We start from the raw sequence: 20,895 nt of genomic DNA on the forward strand, positions 1-20,895 counted from the left end.
ACACATACACACACATGCAAAAGACTATAAAAATTAAGGACCTTAACCAACTTAAGATCAAGATGACTCATGAAACAAAGTGTACTTCCAGAAAATCACTAATTCCAAAGATCTGTGAGTAACTGTAATAACTTTTCACAATAGTCTGGTAATCTTACATTGAAGACAGAATGATCCTTCTGAGTTGAACATGTCTCCCTTAATTGCCCTTAAGAGTGAGTATGTTGTCCTTATGAGTACAAACAAATTAATTTCTATGAAATGTCTCTTTACTGGTCTACGTGAAACAGATAAAAAATTTTAGAGTCAAGAAAAATATTTTGAGAATTAAAGATCTGAAGGCTTCACATTGGTCTATTCCACTTTTGCCTTATAGACATGTTTTTGCTCCTCCTCTGAATTAGACTTATCTGTCCTAGAAATCATTTCTTTAAGAAATTTTTGTATGAGAAATAAATTCTTTTGGAAATATTAATCAATTGCTAGTTTATTTTATTATCCTACCCAGGTGATAGACACATAAAAAACAAGCAACCCTTCTGAGGACATTATTTTCTCGAAGGAAAATTCACTGCTACAATCCAAAGTAATAAATTGAATGGTGGGATTTCAGAAATAAGGATAGGATGGTAGAAAATATTTTTTGTTGAAGAAACCTTTTTTTTTTTAATTACCTCAATAGACTGCAATTTATACTTAATTCCTTGGCTTGGTCACAACATCAATATGATAATATATAATAAATGTGATATTTTTGTAAAAGGATCTTAATAAAGATATACTTTTTGGAGGAGAATGTTTATATCTAAATTTATTTAGCAGATTCTAATTTACTCTTAGTATTTTTCTGAATTAAGAGCAACAAAATTTGAGTTGAAATTTTTTTTTCTTTCTCTTTTTCTATATACTTAGAAACAGTGTTTTTAGTATCTAGCAATTTTATGTGTTAGGAGTGGAAAGACAACTCCCATGGTTTTTTGGTCTTCATCTTAACCAAAAGTCAACTGTGTTTCTCAATATAGTACTTTAGATTTCTGAACACCTGCATTTAATGAACAAATAAACTGTTTTTTATGGGTCACCTAACCTCACTGTAGGAGAAAATAGAAGAGTAAGGCTTTGAGTGGAGAAATTAAAAAATATAAAGCTTTTGTGAAGATGTGTATTTGAGGAAACCTGTAAGGAAATGGGCAAGTTCACAGTCTGCTAGATTAGGTCACAAATGTCAAAGTCTAGTTCTTGAAGAGTTGTTCCGATTTGAGTCTGCTGCCTAAGGTGCCCAGTGAGTGAGTCCAGTGGCTTCTAGTGACAACTGCTAATGACTGATCTTTCTATCCCCATCTACTCACCATCCAGTCTTCGGATGCGGAGGAACTTCAGACTGTCTATTCCCAGAGCCCCTGACCACCAGCTTTCTAACTGCGTAGTGAGGAGTGGCAACGCGCTGCCCTGCCATCATTCTATCCAGGCCACAGTGTTTGCCAACCGCGGGAGAATGCATCAGGAAAATCCGAAGTAGACATTCTGGAAAGCCAGCAAGCTTTGGGCAAGAGCTCTTCCATCTGAACTTCACAGAGAAACAAAGCATAATATACACTGAGAACTCAGGCGACTGGAGGGTTAACTCATATCACAGATGCAGAGATTTTAGGCACAGGTGAGACTCTTAAGTAAACAATCTAATGCAGTGGATCCAGCTCTAACGGGGAAAATGGGATTTTAATAAAGTTAGTCTCCAATTGATCTTTTCCTATCTTCTCTTCCCTTGACGATAACTTGAAGGGATTTATTTTTAGACTTCTGCCTTAAATCATCCTTTCAAATGGAGACTCATGAGGGTTCATATTTACATAACTACTCTTGTATAAGCAACCACTATACATTTCCACAGCCCAGTTAAATCCCCACCCCTATATGAAGTCCTCTGTCAACTCCAGCCCATTCTGCCCTCACTTTTCCTCTGACCTCTGATTCATGGTTTCTTCCATTCACTGGTCACCTCGCACATATCTTTTTTTCTGTTATTTTCTCAAATTGTTATTTATCTCTAATATTCTTTGTAAACTTTAGCATGTTGAGGTTTGGTCTATCTAACCAGATTATAGGATTTTTAAGTCCAGGAATATACACTGTACACCTTAATTTTAATAATTTATAACACTCACCATAAACTGAATATGGCACAAGGGCTCCATAAATATTAATAAATGATCACGTATTTGTTCCCTGCCCTTATTTGGAAGCTTACCTGATACATTACCTGTTCAGAAACTAGGCTGCTCTGAAACACAAAGAAGTAGGGCAGTCTCACCCTGCTTCAGTCTTCTACCTGCAATATAATAAAGTGATAGTATTGCTGGTCTCTGTTATGCTGGTAGATGAGAAGGTTGTTTTGTGATATAAGTGTCTTTAAATAGAAGCTTACTGTAAAGTGAAAAATACTTCATATTTTTTCTAGTCAAAATATATGGACAAAATTTCTTGGGATCAAATCTCAGCTCTTTTACTTTTGGGCTTTGAACCCAAAAGATTCTCCAGAGTTCTAAGTAAAAAAATTTGCATGACTTTTAGAGTTGTAAAAATTAAAATGAGGTTCTATATGTGAATGTATATATAAATAAACAATGAAGAACAAGAGTCATTATTTTTAATATTATAATTAAGAGTTCAATATTATGTCTAGCATGTCATTATTTTGTGTTTTTTTGTTGTTGTTAATTTTGTGCCTATTCTTTTTAATTAAGAGAAAAAAATGACCTTTCTGATTATTTAAATAAACTTTTTACTTTGAGATAATTATAGTGCCATGGAGTTGTAAGAAATAATACAGGAAGATCCTCTATACCATTTACTCCATTTTTCCCAATAGTCACATCTTGCAACGCATTACAGTGTAGTACATTACAACAGGTGTTGGCTTTGACCCAATATACCAGACTTATTCAGATTTCCCAAGTTTTACTTGTCCTACTCTTGCATGAGTGTGTGTATGTGTGTATATTTCCTTTTATAAGATGTTGTCACATCCTTTGCATCGTGTATCCATCATGTGTTGTTCTGTATACTGTTCTGTGTTGTTCTTTGAGAACCATATCTAGCTCCTGCTTGCCCCACATCCTTCCCTCCTTCTAGTCCTAACCTTTTGGAATCATTAATGTGTTTTCCATTTCTAAAATATTGTGTTTTTAAAGCTGTTATGTAAGTGAAATCATACATTTTGTAACTTTTTGAGATTTGGTCTTTGGACTAGCATTATTCCCTGCACATCAGTCAAGCTGCTGTGCACGTCACTGTACCAATTCTTATTATTGCTGAGTAGTATTTCATTGTATAGATGTACCATAGTTCATTGAACCATTCATCCATTGAAGAAAATCTGGTTGTTTCCAGTTTTAGCAAATCAGGTATAAAGTGGTTATGAACATTTATGTGCAGACTTTTGGTGCGAACGTAAGTTTCATTTCTCTAGGATAAATGCATAAGAGCATACTGGATAAACTGTACAGATATGTTTAGTTTTTACAAGAAAAAGCCAAAATATTTTCCAGAGTGACTATACTACTTTGTATGCTCACATGTATGTGTGAAAATATATGACTGGCATCCCCACCAACATTTGGTATTGCCATTATTTGTTATTTTATTTCAGTAATTATATACACACACACCTACTCATTTGAATGTATACACATTTTATTCTAGCCATTCTGTTAGGTATGTGATAAATGTCAAGTTGTAGTTTTAATTTGCATTTTCTCGATGGCTAAGGATATTGAACATCCTTTCATGTGTTTATTTGCCACCTATATATCCTATTTTGTGGAATGTCTATTTATTGATCTTTGTCTGCAATCTTATTAGATTGTTTTTATTTTTATTGCTGAGTATTGAGAGCTCTTTATACATTTTACACACTAGCCCTATGTCAGGTACGTGGTTTGCAAATTTTTTCTGTATAATCTTGTTAGTCTTTTCATCCCCTTAATAGTGTCTTTTACAGAGAAAAAGTTTTTAATTTTGATGAGGTCAAATGTATCAGTCTCTTCTTGAATGGTTAAAGCTTGGGTATCAAATGTAAGACTTCTCTGTCTAAGCAGGATCCTATAGATTTTCATTTATCTTTTTCTAAAAGTTTTATAGTTTCCAAATTTACATTCAAGTCCATGGTCCACATTGATTTAATTTTTGTATAAGGTGTGAGTTTTAGGTTAAAGTTTATTTTTTTGCCTAAGGATGTTCAATTACACCAATACCTTTTGTTGGAAACACTACCCTTCCTCCATTGAATTGCTTTACACATTATCTAAAAATTAGTTTGATATATTTTTGTATATATACTTCTGGGTTCTCTACTCTTTTCAAAGATTTATTTGTCTCTCCCTCCCCCAGTATCACACAGTTTTAATTCTTGTAGCTATGTAATAAGTCTTAATATCACTTTACATTTTTCCCTAAGATTGGCTTAGCTATATAAACTTCCATATGAATTTTAGAATAAGCTTATCTCCTTCTACCAATATCTGTGTGGTAATTTTTGTAAGTATTGTATCAAACCTATAAATCAATGTTGGGACAATTGACACTGTACTATGCTGAATCGTCCATTCAATGAATATGTTATGTCTCCCCATTTGTTTAGGTCTTCTTCAATTTCTTTTTGGCATTTTGTAATTATCATGTGATTTTTTAAGGTTTATATCTAACTTCTCATTTTCTTTGGAGCAATTATAAATGATACTGTGTTTTTAATTTTTGTTTCCATATACTTATTGTAGTATAATGAAATGCGTGTTGATCTTGTATCCTGTAACTTTACTCAACTCCCTTGTTAGTTATAGAAGTAATTCTATAGATCTCTTGGGGTTTTCTACAGACATTCATAGCATCTGAAAGTAGAGACAATTTTATTTCTTCTGATTTAATCTGTATGTTTTTTTCTTGCCTTTTTGCAGTGGTTACAACTTTTAGGACTATGTTGAGTGAGTGGTGAGAAGGGAGGCACCCTTGCCTTGTTCACAATCATTGATAAAAGTATGCAGTTTTCCATTAATCCATTTTTAAGTACTTAAAGGGTATGAATATAAGAGTTTCTGTCTTACTATTTGAGTTTCTGAATTAAATGTCTAAAAGCAAAAGTGACCTCCAGATCAGATGAGTCAAATGAAGCCAACAAAAACTTTCTAACCCTGAGCTCCAGCCAAGAGTTGGAGCAGGAATCCAGGAAAGAAAGTATCAGATAAATTATAAAGTTAATTTGATTACCTATGGGAGAGAATAAAATAAATGTAAATATACTCATGATATTCTGAGTTTAAATTTAAGGTGAGCATCTAATTTATGTTGCTCAGAGACATGAGGTAGTTAAATGGTAGCTGTTAAACAGATAACAGTTATACATATATAAATATTTATAACTCTGGAATGCTAAGCAAATTATATACTTTTTCACATATGCCCTCTTATAGAACACTGAGAGTCCATATATTTTTCCTATATCTCCTAACTTAAATTCCTTAAAAATATATTAAAATACAGTTGTGCCAATTATTGCATAGAGCATCTGTAAAAAGCGGTACTGAGCAGGCTTACTACAAAAGCAGTAAGTATTTTCAGAGTCACTATAGATAGAAACACATTGCCTATCCTTGACATGCACAATGCATAGCTCTAAAAATTGAATTTTGATGGAGATTGGTGAAATAATTTACTCTGTCTCATTTGAAAACATATGTAATTTTTAAAAATATGAGTTTTCCTTTTTAATTTATTGAAATAAATTTTTAGTGTAGCCAAAATATCCAGATGCATAAAATATAAAGTTATGCACATTGGAAATGAGACAGTCACGGTCTTCTGGTTTTCCATTTAAATTAGGCAAATATGGATTTGGTAGGTAGTATGTCTCCAGAAAATAGGGTTACTTTTTATAAGAGTGATTAAGTGGTCCAGTGCTCAAAGAATGAGATAACGTTTTGAAGTCAGCCAAGAACTCCAAGATCCTAGAGAAAGTTGATGAGTGCTCTTAGAAGGAGCTGATGAGCAGCTTAGTTTCAGACCGCTACTGCCATCTGTTGGTCAAATAAAACATCATAATCTCTGGTCAATTGATTGTCTTGCTGCCAGACAAAATCTTCCTAAAAAATATCAAGTATTCTTGCTAATACTGCACTACTTCTAGATAAATATAGTATTCTGTTATAATGCCAAACAAAAGGCTATATTTAAAGCAAACTTCTCTTTTCTGCTCTGCATTTTCCTGCCTGCTGTTTTCTGTTTTAAAAAAGGAACAATGTTTACATCCTAACACAAATCAAGAGATCTAAAAAAAAAAAAATGTTTAGCGAAGAACTAAAGTAGCAGTGGTTCACTCTGCGCGCGCGCGTGTGTGTGTGTGAGAGAGAGAGAGAGAGAGAATGAGAAAGAGGAAAATGGAGAGATGAGTGGTGGGGAAAAAGGGAGGACAAGGAAAGAAGGTGTGAACTAATAGATATTCCTAGTACTGGGCACAAGTAGTTTAAAGACACAGTTTTATAACCATTGAGAGCAAAATGTCAGAATGTAGTTCCCTGTTACTCAATGTGTGGTCACCAAATCAGCTGCATCAGCATCACCTGGTTGCTTGTTAAATAAACAATCTCAGGCTCAATCCCAGAGTCAGAATATAATTCAGAAATTAATTTTTCTGAATCGTAATTTTCATTTTTAAAAGATTTTTAAGGGGTGGAGAGATTAAGCAATAAGGAAAAAGGACTCATGGACGTGGACAACAGTGTGGTGATTGCCGGGGCTGATTATAGTGCTTCTTGGGATTAAGTATAAAATGCATGCACTAAGCAAAATAATCAGTATGTAGAAAGTGCTCAAGAAATATTACTTATTTTTCTTATTAACTGCTCTATGCTTCATCCCACAAGATTTTTCTGTGCTTAACAAAATGATACCTACTATAATTTGCATAATCAAAATTTCCATCAATTTCAAGATGTATAATTTTATATGTACCAGCAAAATGAAAAAGACTACTGCTAGATAAGCTATCAGACATTATAGATAATCACACATATTCTAATTTCAAACTTGTTAAAATATATATTTAAATGTTCATTCTAGAATTAAATAAGTATAATAGGCAAATATGTCAAAGAATATGTTTTTCTCTATGGGAGCAAAACAAAATATCATTTCTTAAACTTTGATATGCACAAGAATCTTTTTGTTTTTTTAATTTCATATTTTTTTCCATTACCATTTAGTCCCCTTATACCATCCTCCCCTGACCAAGTGTGCCAAACAAGAGAAATAATATAAGCACAACTTCAAAATAACTATGGCAAAAAGTCATTTCCTATTGTCACTAAGTGTCTTAAAGGTTTTTATAATAAAATAAAAACATGCTCTAGCTATTTGTTGTTTCATCATATGTATTTTTTCACAATTGGAAAACTTATTAGATATACAGTCCATCATCTTAATTGGTATGAAAGCATGACTGAGCCCTGAGCAGAATGAATTCCCTCAGGTATGCTTAGAAGATGTGTTCAGCTTAAGAGGCGCTGTCATGCTGGGTGGATGCCTAGATCTCCAACCTGTTTATCTCTGTTAAGTCTAGAAACACTTCCAGTGTTTTCGTATATTTCCCCGATGTTATTTGAATACCTAGTGAAGGACTATATTTACCAAGTGACCTTTTTAAAATGTGTGTATCAGTGAAATAATATTTTCAAAACATAAAAGTAGAGAAATACAAGCACGATTAAAAGTGAAAAAAAATAGAAGAAAAAAGGAAATTCAAAGTTATATTTTTTATCTTGAAAGAGAAATCTATATTTCTAACATTTCGCTTATAGAACTTTGATTCTGAGACTGCTAATAAGGATATTAGATTTTGTAGCTCTAATTTTATTTTGATGAAGCGTATTGCACACCCAAGCTTCTTTAGTCAATACAGGTCATTTAAACACTTCATCCTTTCTTCTCAACCTCCCTTCACTTCTCAAAGAAATGTTCTCCTGCATTACTTATATAACCATCATCTCAATCTCTGCCTTTTTTTTAAACTTGAAAAATTGGAAAAGATTCTTATACCAGTAAAAAGTCAAGGAGGAAAAATGTGCCTGATTTTTCTGGAATATTTAATTTGTATAATATAAAAACTGGGTTTCCCCACTCCTAAAATGAATTCTTAGTCTTGAACTTGTTGATTTCCTACTACCTACTTTCTCCACTTAACTTTCTCTCCCTTTTTGGCTTGTGTTAATAGGATTATTTGCTACGCCATTTGTTCATAATTTTATTGAATTGTTACAATGGACCTGGTATTCCAGCTGTTATTAATATTTTTTGTCCTCATTGTTGTTGTAAGCACTGAAATTAGTGATGAGTTATTTTCCGAAGGTCATATATAAACAAGTAATTGCAGTTTAGGTCTCTCTGATTAAAGGGCCATAATAAGAACTACCAGTTATTTAGGCCTACTATGTGCCAGGTAATTATAAATTATCTCAACAAAGGTGTAAATTATTATCATCATTTTATTAAGATGCAAGAAATGAAGTAATAGCTGAAGACTAGAGCATAGAGTTTGGATTTGAACTCTTATCTGTGACAAAAAGCTTGTACTTTTTTCATTATGCCAATTGTATGGAAATTGCTTAACTTAATCTGTTACATGAAAATGCCAACATTAGCTGCACTGTTTCTGGCCTTGGAAAAAAGAAGGTGTGAAGACTAGTTACCACCAAAAGAAAAGTGATGTCTTTTTAAGGTAGAAAAGATTGAAGTATAAGGACTAACTTAGGTAGATAATAACCACAGAGGTACTTCTACATGGTCCAACTACATATAAATTTTGTAGAAAAAGGTAATTTTGCTTTAGAGAAATTGCATATATAACTTTGAATTTCTTCCTGATGAAAAGGAATTCATTCACTCTCTTATAGAAAGTCAAGCTCAAAAATACCAATTGATATTCTTATCTTTATTAGGAAACCATACTTAATACCTATGACTCCTCCCTCAATTTATTCTACTTTATTCTTAGTTTCTTTTTTGGAAAAAAATATTCATAGTAATTTTTAAAAAACATAACTTTAAAATTTGAAATTTATCTTTACATGGAGATGTTTGTTTATTGTTTTCTTCTACCATATTTATACATTTTATCCTCAAAACAATAAAAAAGCCTAGTGATATGTTTATAGCATAGAAATGAAAGGAAAAATGTAAGTAATTATCCTCAATATACAAATTCCCTCTACATAGAGTGCAAGGCAAAGAACAGAAACTGGTTTTATATAATGAGTTAACTCAATTGACTTCATGTATCAATTAAAAGCACTACATAATTGCTCATTTTTTCCCCTCTCTTTGCATGTAGCTATAAGGAGAAGAGAGAAAAAGTTAATTTTACTAGTAAATACTCATGCCTTGCCTAATTTTGAATTGGACAAAATTCAATAGTTCTAGCACATGGTAAAAATAATATATATTTTAGTATTAAGACCCTGAGATGTGTTTTTCTAGCACATGGTAAACAGAGACCCTTATTTATGCATTTAGGCCATGTTTTTATTTATGCCTCAGTATTTTTAAAAATACCAGATCAAACTGTAAGCCAATGCATAATGCCTTCTACATAACTGTGTGGGAGTTAAACCACAAATATTATCTATATTTATGTTAGGCTGGTCCCACCCAGTGGCTGTCTCCATAGCCCTAGTTTATTAGGAGGGACACTCCTGGGTAGCAGTGGCGCCACATCCATTTGGCATAGCTGTCTACACAAGACTGTCCCTTCTGTCATCTTTATTTAACACAAACCAGTAAATGAAGTCATGCAAAAATGTGTGTCTGGTCATTAGAGATGCTTGGGACTACAATAATGGAAACTGCTACTCTGGCAGTGTGTCCTATGCTTTCTGAATTATCTCCTCTTCCTTCAGGTTTTTGGCTGACCTAACCAATGTGTGCCAAGCAGTGCACACAGAAACAGAGTGCACTACATAACGCAGTGTACCATAGTGGAGAAAGTCACCTCCATCTTCCAGCTGGTTGGTCAATTCCCATTGAGCTATCCAAGTAATCCTTTAGTTTGGATTTTATGCAGACATACTTTCTTGGAGTTATAGAGTCTACTCTATGGTTGTATATATGCTTCTGGCAGGTTCCAGATATCTTGACAACTCATTTTTAACAAAGCACAACTCTTTCATATAAGACTACAGATTAGTAAGTTGGAAACAAATACAGATGTTTTCAGAGGACTTACCAGCCAATCATGAATACTTAATTTAATTGCTTACTATGTGCCTAGAATGTTGAAAAGAGAAAAAAAGAATATTTTATCTAACTATGGTGACAAGAAAGGGTGAAACTGGCTAAAAGTATGAAAAAACTTTCAGAGAACATAAAAATTTCTTAGGCTTCATGATCAGGCAAGGCTTGGCACAGCAGGCAGTTTGGAGCTGGGCAATGACAGCTGACCTGGAGTCACACAGATGGTGAAGTTAAAACATTAATAACATCATCAACAAACAGTGGGTATCTATGATGTGCATAGTATTGTACAATGTGATCGTACAAAATGTGGGGAAACAAAGTGGTATAAGACATAATCATTTTACTCAGAATTTTATAATCTAATCAAAAGCACATTATCAATAGAAAAACAAATAGTAATTCACAACAAAAATTATAATGCTAAATAAGAGATGCTGACAATAAGTTAATGTAAGTGAAAAGAGTGGGATTAGATGGTCAGAAAAAAATGCATGAAAAAGGTGGAATTTAAAATAATCCTGAATAGGTAAGCTAATCTTGAATATGTTGAAAAAACACCCCAAGTATTTTGTATATTTAATGAACATATTAATTAAACAGAAACAAAGTTTCTGTCAGGAATAAGTGGAAGTTAAGGATAAAGAGTTATGAATTATAGGGTAATAAATTTGAAAAGAACTAAAAAAATCACCCAGCTAAAATCAATTACTTTTACAACCATGAAGCCTCTACAAAGACACTTTACAGTGATAAAGAGTGCACTGTTAGGTAAATTATGCCTGAGTTGTGTAGAACAATTCATGCCAGGTTTAAAAATTTATGCATTAAATTTGCCCTTTAAAAGGCAAAAAATCAATGCATTACTGCAAATATTGAGCAAAGCAAGATGTATGTTAAAATACATATGTCTATGACATGTATTGCAACTACCAATTAATATACCAGGGTTCTGATCCAATGGGAATATGAGCAGGAATTTCAATGAGTTGATCACTGAATTTGTCAAACCATAAGATGATGCAAATTAGATGAACTGTGGTGGCAGCAGAAATAGTGATGGGTCCATTGTTAGAACTAAGGAAGATTGGAGTAAATTCTGATTTTGTGGGAATAAACAATGATTTCAGTTTAGGCATGCTCATTTAGAATTAACAGTGGGGAAGAACAGATATTTAGCATAAAGGTAGACTATAAGACCAACACCTTCCAAGGTGCCTACAGGTACATAGAGATAGAAGACTGGCATGTTTGGGTTAGGTTGATCACTGAGCATGGGATGAGGTCTTCATCATGCATCATGATGAAAGTTAAGACTGCAAATTTAAAAAGAAATCAGTTATCATAAAATTGAAAATATTCTAAATCTTTCTGTTTATAATACTAATAAATTGAGATTTAAATCCATTTTCCCCATATTCAGGTCCATGTTATATCCAACTGTGTGGCAAAATGCAAACCCAAGCTGGAACTGAGTTTTTCTGCTCATCTACTGTTTACCAGTAAATCTCAGATACAGCAATGCTCCTGCTTGTTAAATTCTGCTCCTCCCCTCCTGCTTCCTCTCTTCCAAACACCAGGCAAAAAAAAGAAAAAAGAAAAAAGCATAAATAGTAATATTTTCTTCTATATCTAACTTACGATGAATACCAAAAAACTTGATGAGATATTTGGCTAACAGTGAACATAAAGCCAATGAGTGGAGAGATCAGTAAACAATATGGTCAAATCTATTCCACAGAATACTTTTATTGGACCATATTGAATTAATACAAATGCCTTTGGTACAAAAGCAAAGTTATTTATGAAACAATAGAAAAATCTGCTCTTCAGTAAAAGAAAAAAAAAGAAAAGAAGAAAAGAAATAGCACTGCACATGATTTCAGTGAAAAAAAGAACCAGATGTTCCACATACTTAAGAAAAAAAAGCAATCCCATATGCAGTTACCCATGAAATATTCAACACATACATAAGTTTAGGGCTTATTGGCTTGATTTCTTTCCTCCCTCTCACCTTCATACTAATCTTCCACATGTCAGCATTTCTTTGAAATCAGGGTGTGTTACTAAAATGGAGTATAGAGAGCCAATTGAGGATTAATTCTAGTTGAAAATTTTTGTAGTGTGCCCAGGGATGTCCTCATCCACGGAAAGAAGAAGGTGCAGTCTCTATGTGTTGAGAATGCATGCGTGCAGACCACATTGTACCATTTGCTATCTGTAAAACCAGAAGTGGATTGACTTATGCAAATAAAATTAATAGTTGAGCAATGCATGTGAAAGAAAAGAGGTTAGCTAAATAGTCCAGATTCCTGTACTGAAGATGAAAAAGACATAGGTGTCTGGCACAGTGTGAGATGGTTTACATACATTTTTTTCCTAACCCTCACAACCACTCCTCAAGGTAGACAATATTAATTTCATTATGATGATAGAAGTTAAAAACAAAAAAGAGACTTCGATCAAGATGATGGTATAAAGAAATGTGGTACTCGAATCATTCTGCAACATCAAAATTACAACTAAACTACGAACATCCATCATTTAGAGTGGCCTGAAATCTAGCTGAACAGAATCAACTAAGGATATAAAGAAGAAGCCACATTGAGACTAGTAGGAGAAGAAGACAGGGAATGGGCTTGTCCCACACCCATGTGTGGTAGATTAAAATTGGGAGGGAAATCTCAAATGCAGAAGTCCCCACTGAGAAGTAATAAGTCCCATCCCCACACCAGATCCCAGTCTTGGGTTCCAGTGCCAGAAAGAGAAGTCCCCAAACTATCTGAGCTGGTAAAAACCAGCTCCAGCTCAGATTGTGTCGAGTTGGATGAAGGGCTTCTAGAGTTCCAGGCATTCTTCTTAAATGGGTTTACTGAGTTCCAGTGCTGAGGCACCAGGGACAAAGAGGGAAGAACTGAGTTGTCCAGTTTTGTGGCAAGAGCTGGAGAGGCAGCTTTTTCCCAGGCAGAAGTGCTGGCAGAGACCATTGCTCCTTTGCTGAATCCTCCCCACACAGAGCCAGGGGGCATGCACCATATGAGGTCTTCATCAACCTGGCTAACACTGTTCACCCCCTGCCCCCAGTGATTCCCTGAGACCCAGCCTCATCTGACTTGCAGGCCCAATCCAAACCATTTCCAGTGGCTTTTCCATACAAACAACATGTGATGAGTAATGTTTCAGACTTTCCTAAAATCTCTCAAACAAGCAGTATCTGGTCTCAGCATGTGCATACCTCTCACTAAGTGGTCACAGGCCCAGCGCAAGTGCCAGCCGGCCTTGGTTTATAGCCTAACTTCTCCTGGGGACTTCTAAGCCTAGCACAAGTAGCAGCTACCTGCAGATTGCTTTGTAGCATATTCAGAGTGACCCTGGGCAGGGCACAGGATGAGAATGACCTTGGTCTGCAACTCCCTGGAGGTCCCAGAGCCAGTGCACCCAATGGATACCTTCAGACCATATCAAAACACCACCTAACTTCCTCCACAAAAGACATACTTAAGGGGCGGGGTGATGGGTGAAAAAGGTGAAGAGACTAAGACATATAAATTGGTAGTTATGAGATAGTCATGAGGACCTAAAATACAGCATAGAGAATATAGTCAATATTATAATAACTATGTATGGTGTCAGATGGGTACTAGATTATCAGGGTGATCACTTAGTAAGTTATATAGTCTCATCACTGGGTTGAACCTGAAACTAATATACTGTATGTCAATTATAATTGATAAATAAAAATTATTAAAAGCTAATTAAAAATTTTTTTCCAGAATTCCAATAGCAGATTTAGTACCACCATTTCAATTTGTCTTCATTGGTTTTAAAGATGCAGGTAGAAGAGTATCCTGCCAGAGTCACATAGATTTGACCTTGATAATTTTCACTACAACGAACTCACTATCTCCTGTGTACTGCCCTCTTATCTACTGTGATATTTTACACTTAGCTCCAGTTTTATACTATGGAGATATCAATACCAAGATAGATGAGTCAGTGGAGGGCAGGAAAAAATAAACTTGGTAGAGAAGAATCCTAAATTTAAATCTCAACGTTTAAAATGAGTAGTTTACAAAAAGCAGCTACTTTTTGTTATTGCTTATTTCTGCTGATTGGCAATTTTTTAAAATATTTCATTAATTTATCAAATTTAAGGGCATGTGGCTTTCTTTAAATGCCAAAAAGAAAGCCACTAATATTATAAGAAATATATTCATTTAAGTTATCAAAAATATCCTTTTAAAAGAATTGAACTTAAAAAAAGAGGCCTCAGGAATGTTGGTTAACACTAGCATTAACTATAGTAGCAATTAACTATTTCTCATGTTTTAAAAACTTTAATATTGTTATTTTATAAAGAAAACAGTTTTATATAGAAATAATGTAAAATTAAGACAATAGCTCATTGTTAAAGTTTTATTCTGAGGATATCAGACATAATTGAGTTACATTAACTCACAGGAAATAGGACCCAGTGGTGACATCCTGATTACCATTCTCAATTAACACTGCTACATTTTTTAATGCCTATGTTTAATGTCAAAGCATTAAAAGTCTTCCAGGATAAGAAATCTATTAGTATTTCAAAAATATGTTCTAAACCAAAGAGACTAGAAACAAAATGAAACCATATGTCATTTGCACTAAGGTGATAATTTCAGCAATGTGAATTAATCAAGTTTCTCAAGGGAAGGCTATAATTTAAAAAATGGTAAAGAAACTCAGTGTTGAACACTAGGTTGAATTAGCTTGTTTAAGACACAAAACAACAAATCTGAAAAGATTAGAGAAGTGTAACACACAAGGGAAAGAACATTTCCATATTCTTAAATGCCAAGTATGCCTATTCAAATCAAATGATAATTTTTCCATTTGCTCTTATCACTGGTGAAGCTCACAGCACCTGGAAACAAGGATGCCCTTAACATATGATTTTTCAATGAATGAACAGATAAAAGAAAAATATTAGAAAAAATAATACTCATAATTTAGGATTATAAAAGTAAATTAGGATTATAATGGAAAGAAGACTGGAGCAATGCAATCTAGATCTGGATTCTAGTCCTGACTTTGCCTTTAGTAATTTTTACAGCTGTGAGCAAATTTATGACACCCAACTACTGCATCTCTAAATTTGGATTACTAGTTCTTTAAAATCCTTCCCAACCCTTCAGTGTGTCACAAAAGCTATAGTTTGGCTTAAAAAAAGGGGGGGGGGCATAAAATATTCTAGAAGTTGAGACAAAGAAAAGAAAATATGGAAAATGGCCAAAAAATTAGTAACGGTAGATGATTTGAAAGATAGTGTTTGTTTTTAAGATTGGAACCATCTGAATAAAATTAAATGAAAATAATCCCTTAGGGTCTGAATATATTAAAAAAGAAAAAACAGTCTAAAACACAAAGAACAGATCCTTGAAAAAAATGCAAAATTTCTAAGAAGACATTAATATTTATAAGTTGTCCATTCATACATTCAGTCAACAAATATGTATTAAATGTGTTCTCCATGGCAGTTACCTTGCTAGGCACAGAGGGTTAAAAATAAATAAGAGAATTCCTGTTCTCCAGGAAGTACTAGTCTGTCAATGAGTTCACATCTAGTCTACAAATGTAGTTCTGAAGTTTAAAAAATAGATGTCACCAAAAAGGAATTCAGACAATAATAGTATAGTCTTGGTTTAAAATTGATGTATTTTTAAAAATACACAGAATTAAAATATAATTATAATTTTTATTTTGAATTTATTAGGAAAGTCAAATTAAATTATTTGAATATTAACTTGAAATTATAAGTTAAATGAGTAAAAGAGGCTAAAACAGTATGTTCTCTTGCCATTTGACCTAGAAAAATGCAGAAGTTCTCCCCCTATACCTTCCTGAACCTCCAACCACCCTCCAACACCCTCAATCACCACACTGTTGTCTGTGTCCATGAGTTCTTTCTTTCTCCCCCACCTCTCTCATTTTTGCTCAATCCTTCCACCCCCCGTACCCCCCCACACACACACACACGCCAGAGCTGTCAGCCTGTCTCTTATCTATGGGTCTGTCTCTATTTTGCTTGTTAGTTCTATTTGTTCATTTGATTCCATATATAATTGAAATCATACGGTAATTGTTTTCTCTGACTGGCTTATTTCACTTAGCTTAATGTTCTCCAGATCCATCCATACTGCCACAAATGGTAAAATTTTCTTTTTCACAGCTGAGTAGTATAGTTGTTTTATCCACTCATCCTACTGATGGACACTTGGGCTGTTTCCAAATCTTGGCTATTATAAATAACACTAAAATGAACATAGGGATGCATGTATTGTTTCACATTAGTGTTTCTGTTTTCATCGATAAATTCCTAGAAGTGGGATCTCTGGGTCAAACAGTTCCATTTTTAATTTTTTTATGTGACTCCATACTGCTTTCCACAGTGGCTACACAAATCTGTATTTCCGCCTACAGTTCACAAGGGTTTCTCTCTCTCTACTTTCTTGCCAACATTTGCTGTTTATTGATTTATTGATGATAGCCATATTCTCTGATGATTAGTGATATCTTTCATACATCTATTGGCCATCTGTATGATGTGCTCTTTGGAGAAGTGTTTATTCAGGTCCTTTGCCCATTTTTAAAATTGGATTTTTTTTTTTTTTTTTTTTGGTGTTGAATATGAAAAGTTCTTTATAAAGTTTGAATATTAACCCCTTATGACATGTATCAGCGAATATACTCTACCTTTCACTGAGTTGTCTTTTCATCTTGTTTATGGTTTCCTTTGCTGTGCCAAAACTTTTAAGTTCTATGTAGTCCCATTTGTTTGTTTTTTCTTTTGTTTACCTTGCCCAAGGAGATATACCAGAAAAAAATGTTGCTATGAGAAGTGTCTGAGATTTTACTGTCTTTGTTTTCTTCTAGGATTTTTATGGTTTTGAGTATAACATTTATGTCTTTAACCCATTTTGAGTTTATTTTTCCATGTGATGTCAAAAGGTGATCTAGTTTCATTCTTTTACATGTATTTGTCCAATTTTCCCAACATCATTTATTGAATAAACTATCTTTAGCCCATAGTATGTTTTTGCCTCTTTTGTCAAATAGTGACTATAATGGTGTGGGTTTATTTTCAGGCTCTTCACTTTGTTCCATTGATTTATATGTCTTAATTACTATGGTCTTGTAGTATAATTTGATATTAGGTAGCATGATTCCTCCAATTTTATTCTTCTTTCTCATGCTGTTACTGCTTTGGGGGGTCTTTTGTGGTTCCATATAAATTTTTAGAATATTCATCCTTATTCTGTGAAATACACTACTGGTATCTTGACAGAAATTTCATTAAATCTGTAGGTTATTTTGCATAGTGTGAATATTTTAATGATGTTAATCCTTCCTATCCATGAATACACTTATTTGTATCTTTTTCAACTTTTTCTTCCATGTCTCATAATTTTCCAAGTACAATTTTTTTACATTCTTGGTTAAATTTATTCCTAGGTACTCTATTCTTTTTGAAGCCATTGTGAATGGGATTGTTTTCTTAACTTACCTTTCTCATAGTTCAGTATTAATTTCTGGATATTAATTTTGTACCCTGTTTTATTAAGGTCTTAATAAATGCATACTGAGATCCATTTTTATTCTCTCAAGTAAGACACTTATGAAGATGGAGATTATTGGATAAAGAAAGTAAACACTTAAAAAATTTTAAACACAAACTAAAATGTTCCATTAACTTAAAATATGTTAGTTAAAAATTTCCATCCATTCTCATGAACAAAAAGCATATTTATTATTTTGTATATTTAAGGTATTACCCAAACTATATTATTTTTGCTTAAATACTATTTATTTTATTACTAGTGAGGTTCAACATATTCATAAATGTTTCCTATTAAATCATCCTGATTTTATCTATAAATATTACTCTACTATTTAGAAGTTGCCTCTTTGCTATAGGCCTCTCTATATTTCAATTTATATATATTTAAAGTTGATTTATAAAATAATAGTTTTACAACCATATAATGATATATTTTACTTAATGCCATTTATAAATGTAATATTTTTAATTACAAAGTCCATGGTTATTAAGAATAATATAGTTCAACTTCTGGCATTACAGTATATTCAATACATAAATTATTTATAAATAAAATATGTAGCTGAGGAGATCCAAGATGGTGAAGGAGTAAGTAGAAGCTACTCTAACATCCTCCCAGGAAAAATATGGATTTACAACTAAATTGTAGAGAAATCATCTGGAATAACCAACTGAACAATGGCTGGAGAGAAGCCTTATAACCACAGACAGACAGAAGAAACAACTTCATGACAATGTGATCAGAACAGAATGCAGAGGACATGCAAGAGGGCTGGCTGGGCTCCTACAGGTGGCATCTGAAGTGCTGGAGGGAAATTTCAGCTTCTGGGCATTCCCCGTGAGAAGTGTGGGGTCTAAACCCCAAGCTTGGCTCCTCAGCCTACAGCACTAGAGCCAGAAAGGAACCCAGGTAACATCCAGCTATGAAAAGTGGCAGGGTTTCCATCTGCCAAGGTAAGACAGCTGGTGACACAGAGAGCCTCTTAAAAAGCCAACACATAAAATTTCATTTGCAGTCACTTATTCTAGGCTCCAGCAAAGGGTAGGCAGAGTGGACTAGAGATGCTTGAGGAGAGACTGGGGATGGTGGCTTTGGGGAGAAAACTGAGATAAAGTCACCAGGATCCCTGTGCTGAGCCATTCCTCATACTGCAGGAGCCATCTTGTTTAGGCAGAGCAATATTTTCAAGTGGCATCAGCCTGAGGGAAAGCAATAGCCACATCCACAGGAATTATGCTACCCCACCCTGTGGTGCTTAAGTCTGACTGCTTATTACAGATTGACTAGATTAACAACTGAAGGAGACAGCCACAGGCTGTGGATTACTGGTGGTCTCAAACAGGCTGCCTTGGGCCAGACTGGGATGCCATCTGACAACACCAAGGGCAGATCCAGAAAGAGAAGACAGTGCACCTGCACAACAGCATATAAGATGTAGTGGATGGAGTGAGTCTCAGCCAGCGAGCTGGAGAGAAGGACTCACCAAAAAACACTCAACAACAACCAAAACTAAATTACAACCATAGAGCCCACATAAACTGCATAAAGGGCATCCCAAGAACATCAAGTCTGGGAGATGAAGAATGCACCACTGAATCCCACAGGTCTATTACACAGAAGTTCACACCATGAAAACAGGGAATCAAAGCAGATCAATCTAAGAAACAGACACAAACAGGAAGAGTCACCTAAAATGGGGAAACAAAGAAACACCCACTATTGAAAAGAAAGGAGGACTCCCAAAAAAGAGTGCTAAATAAAATAGAGGCAAGCAACCTATCAGACATTGAGTTCAAAATAATGATTATAAGGATGCTTAATGAGCTCGGTGAGAACTACAAAGATCTCCAGGGAAGCTACAAGGAACTTACTGCAAACCAAACTCACTAGCATGAAAAAGGACATAGAAACTATCAATAAGAGCCAGGAGGAAATAAAGAATACAGTATCTGAAATGAAGAACACAGTAGAAAGAATTAAAAGTAGTTTAGATGAAGCAGGTATTGAATCAGCAAGCTGGAGGACAAAGTAGAAAAAAATTCCCAAACAAAGCAACAGAATGAAAAAAAAAAAAGACTCAAAAGGAACAAAGAGGGTGTAGGGGCGCTTAGAACAATATGAAATATAATAATATCTATATCATAGGGATACCAGAAGGAGAAGAGGAGCAAGGGATAGAAAACTTATTTGAAAAAGAAATGACAGAAAACTTCCTTAACTTGATGAGAGAAAAAGTCACACAAGTCCAGGAAGCAAAGACGATCCTAGTCATAATGAACCTAAAGAGACCCACTCCAAGACACATCATAATTAAAATGGCAAAATTTAAAGACAAAGAGAGAATCTTAAAGGCAGCAAGGGAGAAACAACTAGTAACATACAAGGGAGCTCTGATAAGGCTATTGGTTGATTACTCAACAGAAACACTATAATGCTAGAAGGGAATGGCAATAAATATCTCAAGTAGTGAAAAGCAGAAGCCTATGATCAAGACTACTCTACCCACCAAGGCTCTCATTTAAAATGTAAGGAGAAATAAAGAGTTTCCTAGACCAAAAAAAAAAAGATAAAAGATACAACTCCACCAAATCAGCATTGCAAGAGATGCTAAAGAGGCTGCTTTAACAAGATGAAGTAGATAAAGAGAGAAAGAGAGAGAGGAACACAGGTACAAAGAGGAAAAATAGCAATGAATAAGTATCTATCAATAATAACCTTAAATGTAAATGGATTAAATGTCTCATTTTCATTTAAGGTTAATGGTATAGCAGAATAAATAAAAAAACATGACGTGCATATATGTATATACAAGAGACCCACCTCAGAACAAAGACCTATAAAGACCGAAAGTGAATGGGGATTGACTGTGGGAGCACTGGCAGGGGTATGGGTGGAGGAGGGGATAGCAACAGGGAAAAATTGGGACAACTGTAATAGAATAGGAATGAGAATAAATAAATAATAAAAAATAAATTGAGAATTTTTCAATAAAGAAAAGAAAAGATGCAGTTCAAATATTAGA

This window comes from Furipterus horrens, unplaced genomic scaffold (assembly GCF_987537825.1).
Source record: "Furipterus horrens unplaced genomic scaffold, mFurHor1.1.pri manual_scaffold_1, whole genome shotgun sequence".
In the NCBI taxonomy this organism is placed as follows: Eukaryota; Metazoa; Chordata; class Mammalia; order Chiroptera; family Furipteridae; genus Furipterus; species Furipterus horrens.